The sequence below is a fragment of the Pseudorca crassidens genome, chromosome 4, assembly GCF_039906515.1.
Source record: "Pseudorca crassidens isolate mPseCra1 chromosome 4, mPseCra1.hap1, whole genome shotgun sequence".
NCBI lineage: Eukaryota > Metazoa > Chordata > Mammalia > Artiodactyla > Delphinidae > Pseudorca > Pseudorca crassidens.
Genome location: NC_090299.1, coordinates 52,620,728 through 52,627,830, shown reverse-complemented (window position 1 = coordinate 52,627,830; position 7,103 = coordinate 52,620,728).

Below are 7,103 nucleotides of genomic sequence, written 5' to 3'. Positions count from 1 at the left end.
CAAGTAAAATAAGGAAGACGATGCCATCCAGTCTGGAAAATCTCACAGTGTCAGAATCTAAAATTTTCTTCTGTCTATAAGAATGATAAAATGACATTCAATGACATCAATCCTCCCATCTGTTCATGCATTTACCCAGCAAGCATTTAGTGAATGCTTACAATGCACTAGATATTGCAGGAACAGCTGGAGATATAATTGCAGCAAAAAGTGGCCGAGGGGGCCCTGACCTCAAGGAGCCCAGACCCCATGCCCCCTCCACTTCGTGGAGCTGGAAGGAAGGTGAATTATAAGCTCTGAGCCTGGGTGCTTAGGTGCCGTAAGTACTCTGTTAGTACCTTTCTAAGACAACCGAATTTCAAATCCAAGCTTTTATTATTGACAGGCAGAGAAATCATATTTTTTAATCCTTAAATCTGACATTTCTCCTTTAATGTATTGGGCCATGAAGGGGGCTGAGATCAAGAGTTCTGTTCTGACCCTACTTTTGGCAGTAATGAAGCCAGATCAGCATTATGGTGCTTAAACATTTCAAGCCACTTGTGCTTCCAACTGCTTTCATTTTTAGTCCAGTTAATGGATTCAGTAGCTGTTACAGTCCCCAGATAGCAAGTGGACATGTGGGTGGATCAGATGCCAGCAGGCACACCTCTCTGAGAGGTCCCTGTAAGAGCAGTGTTGATGGCTCCCCGCACCTCTGAGCCATGTGAACCTGGAGTTGTTAGTGACCTAATGGTGTGCAGCAGCCTTGTCCTGGAGTAACTGGGACATCTTACTGAATGATGATAATAATAATGGAATAGGACATTTGGCTGGCAGAGTTGGGACACAGACTTTCCACCACCCAGGAGGCACATCCAGCTCTTCACAGCCACTGATATCTCTGGGGGCTGTGTTCCATTTAAAAAAAAAAAAACCTTGGGATTGACTTTATTGTTTTTAATATTTATTTATTTATTTTGGCCGTGCTGGGTCTTAGTTGCGGCACACGGGATTTTCGTTGCAGCATGAGCGCTTCTTAGCTGCAGTACGCAGACTCCTAGTCGTGGCGTGCATGCGCAATCTAGTTCCCTGACCAGGGATCGAACCTCGGCCCCCTGCATTGTGAGCGTGGAGTCTTACCCACTGGACCACCAGGGAAGTCCCTGGGGGCTGTGGTCTTTTAACTCAGGGGGGAGAAAGGCTTTTGGTTGAGGAGCAGAGCAGGAGAGCGGGAGATGGGGAGATGGAGGGTCAGGGTGGCCTTTGGACGGGATTTGGGGACTGGGGCGGATGGAACACTTTTCACAGGAGGCTTTCTGAGGTTCTGGCCCATTTGGGTGCTCGGTCGCCACCTCTGCCCAAGGACTGGCCACTATGGGAATATATGGAGACAGTGTCTTTTCCATAGCCTGTGGCTGCAAGGGTAGTACATGCCCATGGTGAGATCCAGGGTGAGAGATAAAATGATAGACATGAGGAAGGAATGGTAGCTAAGAGAATGGTGTGCAGGTGCCCTTGAGCCTTGCTCTGAGGACTCCCACACATAACTGGAGGATGCTCCGTGGTGGGGCAGCAGGTCTATTTCCTGGAACTCTGAGTCCCTCATTGGTAAAATGGGATAATTAAAGCCACCTCACAAGGTTGGGTGAGGAATAGAAATGGCAGAATAAAGCACCCAAAGGAGGGTTCATGCTCAGTAAATGGTGCTTGTATCACTCACACACTTCTCTAGAGTTCAGACAGAACTTTCACACACGTACCCTATCCCACGGAATCTTCATATGAGCCTCTGAGCTTCCTATTATAGTCAGTACTTTACGAATTAGGATCTGGATATTCAGAGTCATGAAGGTCAAGGGTGGAACCCAACTGAGGCCAGATTATGGAGATGGCACAGTAAAGACACATGGAGGGGTCCTGGCATGTTCATCCCTTGATGTCCTGCTCTGAGTGGTCCTTGGAGACCCTAAGAAAGAGTGGGAAAGTTCTAAGCTAATTCTGTCTTCCTGCTGACTCTCAGGTTACCAGATCCTCTGCCCCGATGTGTCTCGCCCAGTGTCTGTCATCACTGTGAAATTCCATTCTGAGAGTCATATCCTTGGGTCTTAAAGACTCACAGCCCATCCACAACAGTGCTGAGGACCAGACGGGGTGGGAGTCGGTCAGTTGTTGGTCTCTTTTGCCATAAGACTCTGAGAATCGTTAGGTGGTATTTATACTGTAGTCGTGTCATGAAACAAGCGTAGATGTTGGCCCCAGTCCTACTTGGGGCTGAACACTGATGTTGCATTTCCAGTCTCTTTGTGGCTTATCTTCCTCATCTGCCAAACGAAATTATAGTAATAGATAATTATTACTTCCTAGAGGTTTTACGAGGAATGGTCCTGGACACTTCGACTGAGGAGTTACTATAGTGATGTGCGAAACAGACACAGCCCTTGTCTTCACAGAGCTTCAGGCTAATGGGGAGACAGATGATGACCACACAATCACACAAATGTAACATTCAAAACTACAGTAAGTGCTATGTAAGTACATAGTAAGTGAAAGAAGAGTCCTGCAGGCTGTATGAACATCCAACAGGAAAACTAGTCTGGGTCCAGGGGAGAATTCCCTGTGAAGGTGGCATCAGTGGGTAGGAGTAAGTGAGGGTGAGATAACAGGCAGGCAGAAAAGCCCGGACAGGAGAACAATGTGGGCAAACACTGTGGGAAAGAGAGTGGACCAGGAGTGTGGCACTGGAGGGAGGAGAAAGTGTGTCGGCGCACACAGAGTTGGGGAGTGGGTGGGGAATAGTGTAAGATGAAGCCATGCGGATGTAAGATGAAGCCACTGCACCACCAGGGAAGCCCCTGGTCTATGTTTTGAAACCACGGCTCAGGTTACTGCATGGAGAAGGGATAGGAGAAGTCATAGGGAAAGTAGGAACATCAGTTATGGGTCACGTGGACTGGGGTAGAGCAGTGGAGATGGAGAGATGAAATAATGGGACGAAATTTATCTTCAACCTGAGAAAGAATAAGGCAATTTGATTAAGTCCCAATGGGTGGGATCAGTGGGAAAGGCTGTGGCAGTTAAAAGAAAAGGCAAAGGGCTTCCCTGGTGGCGCAGTGGTTGAGAGTCCGCCTGCCGATGCAGGGGACACGGGTTCATGCCCCAGTTCGGGAAGATCCCACATGCCGCGGAGCGGCTGGGCCCGTGAGCCATGGCCGCTGAGCCTGCGCGTCCGGAGCCTGTGCTCCGCAACGGGAGAGGCCACAACAGTGAGAGGCCCGCGTACCGCACACACAAAAAAAGAAAAGGCAGAGCCATGAGGGCTGGAGAAGGCTGCTTGGAGATGGGATGAAGTTGGGCCCTGAAGAATGGTAAACCCTGATTAGGTGGGAAGGAGTCAGACATGCTGGCAAGCCCAGTCGGTGAGGTGACTGCTATCATGATGCATCCTGAGTGCAACTGAGGAATCGTGTGAGACTAGATCAGAAATTAAATATGCAGACTCTAGTTCACACTGTTTCAGTTAGGATTAGGTTGCAAGTGGCAGAAAACCCAAAATAACACTGGCTTAATAAAATAAATTTATTTTTCTTTCTCACATAAATGAAGATGGGAGGTAAGCTGTCCAGGTCTGGCTAGTATATAAATTTTAAGACCACCAGGAATCTAGGTTTCTATTAGTATCCAGGTTTCTGCTATATTCAATTCTTGGCACCCACCTCGGGGTACAAGGTGGCTGCTCCAGCTCCAGTGCTCACATCTTCATTCTAGTCAGAGGAAGGATGAAAAGGAAAGAAAATGGTATGCTCCTTCTCTGTAAAGATACTTCTCAGGAGCTGTACATTCATTTCTGCCTACTTCTCATTGGCCAGACCTTGGCATACAGCCACATCTAGCTGCAAAGGAGAATGGAAATATATAACATTAATTCTAGGCAGCCACGCACCCAATTAAAAATTGGGGCTTCAATGACTATATAAGAAGGGGGGGAAGGGAAGCAGTTTGTGCTACACACAGCAGTTTATGACAGTAAATTGTAAATTAAATATCGCTGTCATCTCTTTAGGTAGGATTCCTATCAAGTGATGAGAAAAACATTTTAGGATGACAAATAATACCCCGTCTGGAATGTTCTTTTCCCAGATAGTCATGAGACTCATTCCCTCAATTCATTTTGATCTCTGCTCAAATGTCACCTCCTCAGGAAGGCCTTCTCTGGTCACCCATCACTCTCCATCCCCTAATCTGGCTTTGTTTCCCTGCATAGCACTTATCACTATCCGATATTATGTGCTCTATTTATTTCTATGTTTTTTGTGCGTCCCTCACGAGGATGGGAGCTCAGTAAGGAGAGGGACTTTGTTTTATTCACTGCTGTGAACAGTACCTACATCAGTTCCTGCCAAGTACTAGGTGTTCAATAAATATTTGGTGATTGAACAAAGAAATGGACAGAGCACATAAATAATTCATAAAAAATGCTCTGGCTTATCCTGGGTTTACATAAGTGACAGAAGAAATACAACTAGTAAACAAACCCATGGAAAATATGCAGCATCTTTGGTAATAAAAGACATGCAAATTATAGTACTCAGCCATAAAAAAAGGTTGAAATTTTGCCATTTACAACAACATGGATGGACCTGGAGGGCATTATGCTAAGTGAAATAAGTCAGACAAAGACAAACACTGTAGGTTTTCACTTACATGTGGAATCTGAAAAAATAAAACAAGCAAATGAATATAACAAAACAGAAACAGACTCACAGATACAGAGAACAAACTAGTGGTTACCAGAGGGGAAAAGGATAGGGGGAGGAGCAAGATAGGGGTAGGGGATTAAGAGGTACAAACTGCTAGGTAGAAAATAAATATGATACAAGGATGTAATGTACAACACGGGGCATATAACCAATATTTTAAAATAAGTGTAAAGGGATTATAATCTATAAAAGTATTGCCTCACTATGTAATACATCTGAAATTAATGTAGTATTGTAAATCAGCTATACTTCAATTAAAAGAAAAAGTGCAAATTAAAGCAACCACGAGGTGCTTTTTTTCAATGATTAAATTAGCAAACTGAAAATGTGAACTCATAATATCAAATGCTGATAAAAGGATAATAAACCAGTACTAATAAGCAGCAGCCTTATAAACGAGTCTGATCCTTTAGAAAGCTATGTGCCCAGGCCTCAGGCCACCAGTGCCAGGCGTCGTTCATTGGCAGCTCTAACAAGTGGCAGTGACAGTGCATTCAACGTGAGCGCTGCCCTTGGAGTGGTACTGATGGCAGCCCCGAGGTTGCCAATGTACATCAAATGCCTCAAAATACATATATGCACAAGTGTTCACTACAGTGTCACTTATAAAAGCAGAAGGCTACAAATAATAACTAAGTACCCAACTGTATGGAAATACTTTAGTCATTTGGAGTACATGTTCTGAATGAAATTATAGCCATCCCTAAAAATAATACCATAGAGAAGTACCGAAACAGGATGATGAAAAAATACTAAGTGAAAATAATGAATATACGAAACAGTATATGTGTAAAGCACTTTTCAAACTCTCTGGCTGATGCAACTGTAATTTTTTTTTACTTTCTTGTCTAAATTAAAAAAAAATAAATACATTTTCCAGAACCCTACAAAAACCATATTTCTCATTTTGAGAGAAAATTCTATCTTAAAAGTACATTTTCAAAAAGTGGTAAGTAGGATGAATACTGTATATAAAGTAGGAGTTCAAATTTGCTTTTTATGAACTGTGATTAGAGGTAAAGGCTGGAAGGAGAGCTACCAAGTCTTTAACAAACGTCTATCTTTGGTAGTGTATATATGTCCCTGCCACTCTCTCAGATAGCTAGTGGGAAGCAGCCGCATAGCACAGGGAGATCAGCTCAGTGCTTTGTGACCACCTAGAGGGGTGGGATAGGGAGGGTGGGCGGGAGGGATATGCAAGAGGGAATAGATATGGGGACATATGTATACGTATAACTGATTCACTTTGTTATAAAGCAGAAACTAACACACCATTGTAAAGCAATTATACTCCAATAAAGATGTTTAAAAACAAACAAACAAACAAACGTCTATCTTGAGGCAGTGGTATTAAGGATGATTTTAATGTTCCTATCAACATGAAACATGGTATATTATTATTATTATTACTATTACTATTGCTATCATTATTGTTATTTACTGAGCCCTTATGACATGCCAACCACTCTGCTGTGTGCTTTACACACACTGTAACATGCAATATCCCAGCAGCTCTCTGAGGTAGGTGTTACCTCTGTTAACCCATTTTACAGGTGAGGAAATGGAGACCGAGGCAAAGCTACCTGCCCAAACTCAGCCATGACTTGTTAAGTGACAGCCTTATCAGACACAGACATGATGTCTGCCCTCCTCTGTAGCAAGGAGGGGTTTTTTTTTTTCACTTGTCAGAAAGGATCCAATATGATTCCTCAAGAAGGGCAGCCAGTGGGAGAAGGACTTCAGAGGGGGTTGCACACAAGCCTCTGAGGGCAGCGGGGCTCAGGGCATCTACCCTCCTGAGGAACCCCTACGTGACCAGTGCAGGGTGAGGAGGGAGGGGAGTCCCAGTCAGGCTCTTCCAGAAATTTGAGATGGTTACAGGGAGGAAAAGAGAAAAACCCTAGTAGGCAGCAGTCTGGGTGAGTTTAGAAAGAGAATGAGGAATAAGGAATTTAGAGAGTGACATTTTGAGCAGCAGAGAGGGGAAAAATTGCAGAGGGGAGGCAAGATCATTTGAAGAAATGTCAGGCTGCCCTAAGAATTGAGAATCCTGCAACATACCATTACCTGTTAACTACCTCTGGCTTCTGGACTGTGATTCTCTGAGGATAAATCATGTGGGGCTCTGAAATGTATTTGTATAATATTTTTACTTATCTATTTTTCTTTATTTAAATGATGTGCATAACATGAATCATGAGCATATGATTCATGTTATAATGAGGAAAAATATCCAAAGAAATCTTTTATGTGTTTTAGAACAATTGTTTCTTAAGATGGAGAATGGTTTGGGGAACAGCTACCAATTTCTTTATCCAGGGGTCCATCAGGATTGCTCATGTTCTGTCTTCCTAGTGGGGAGCG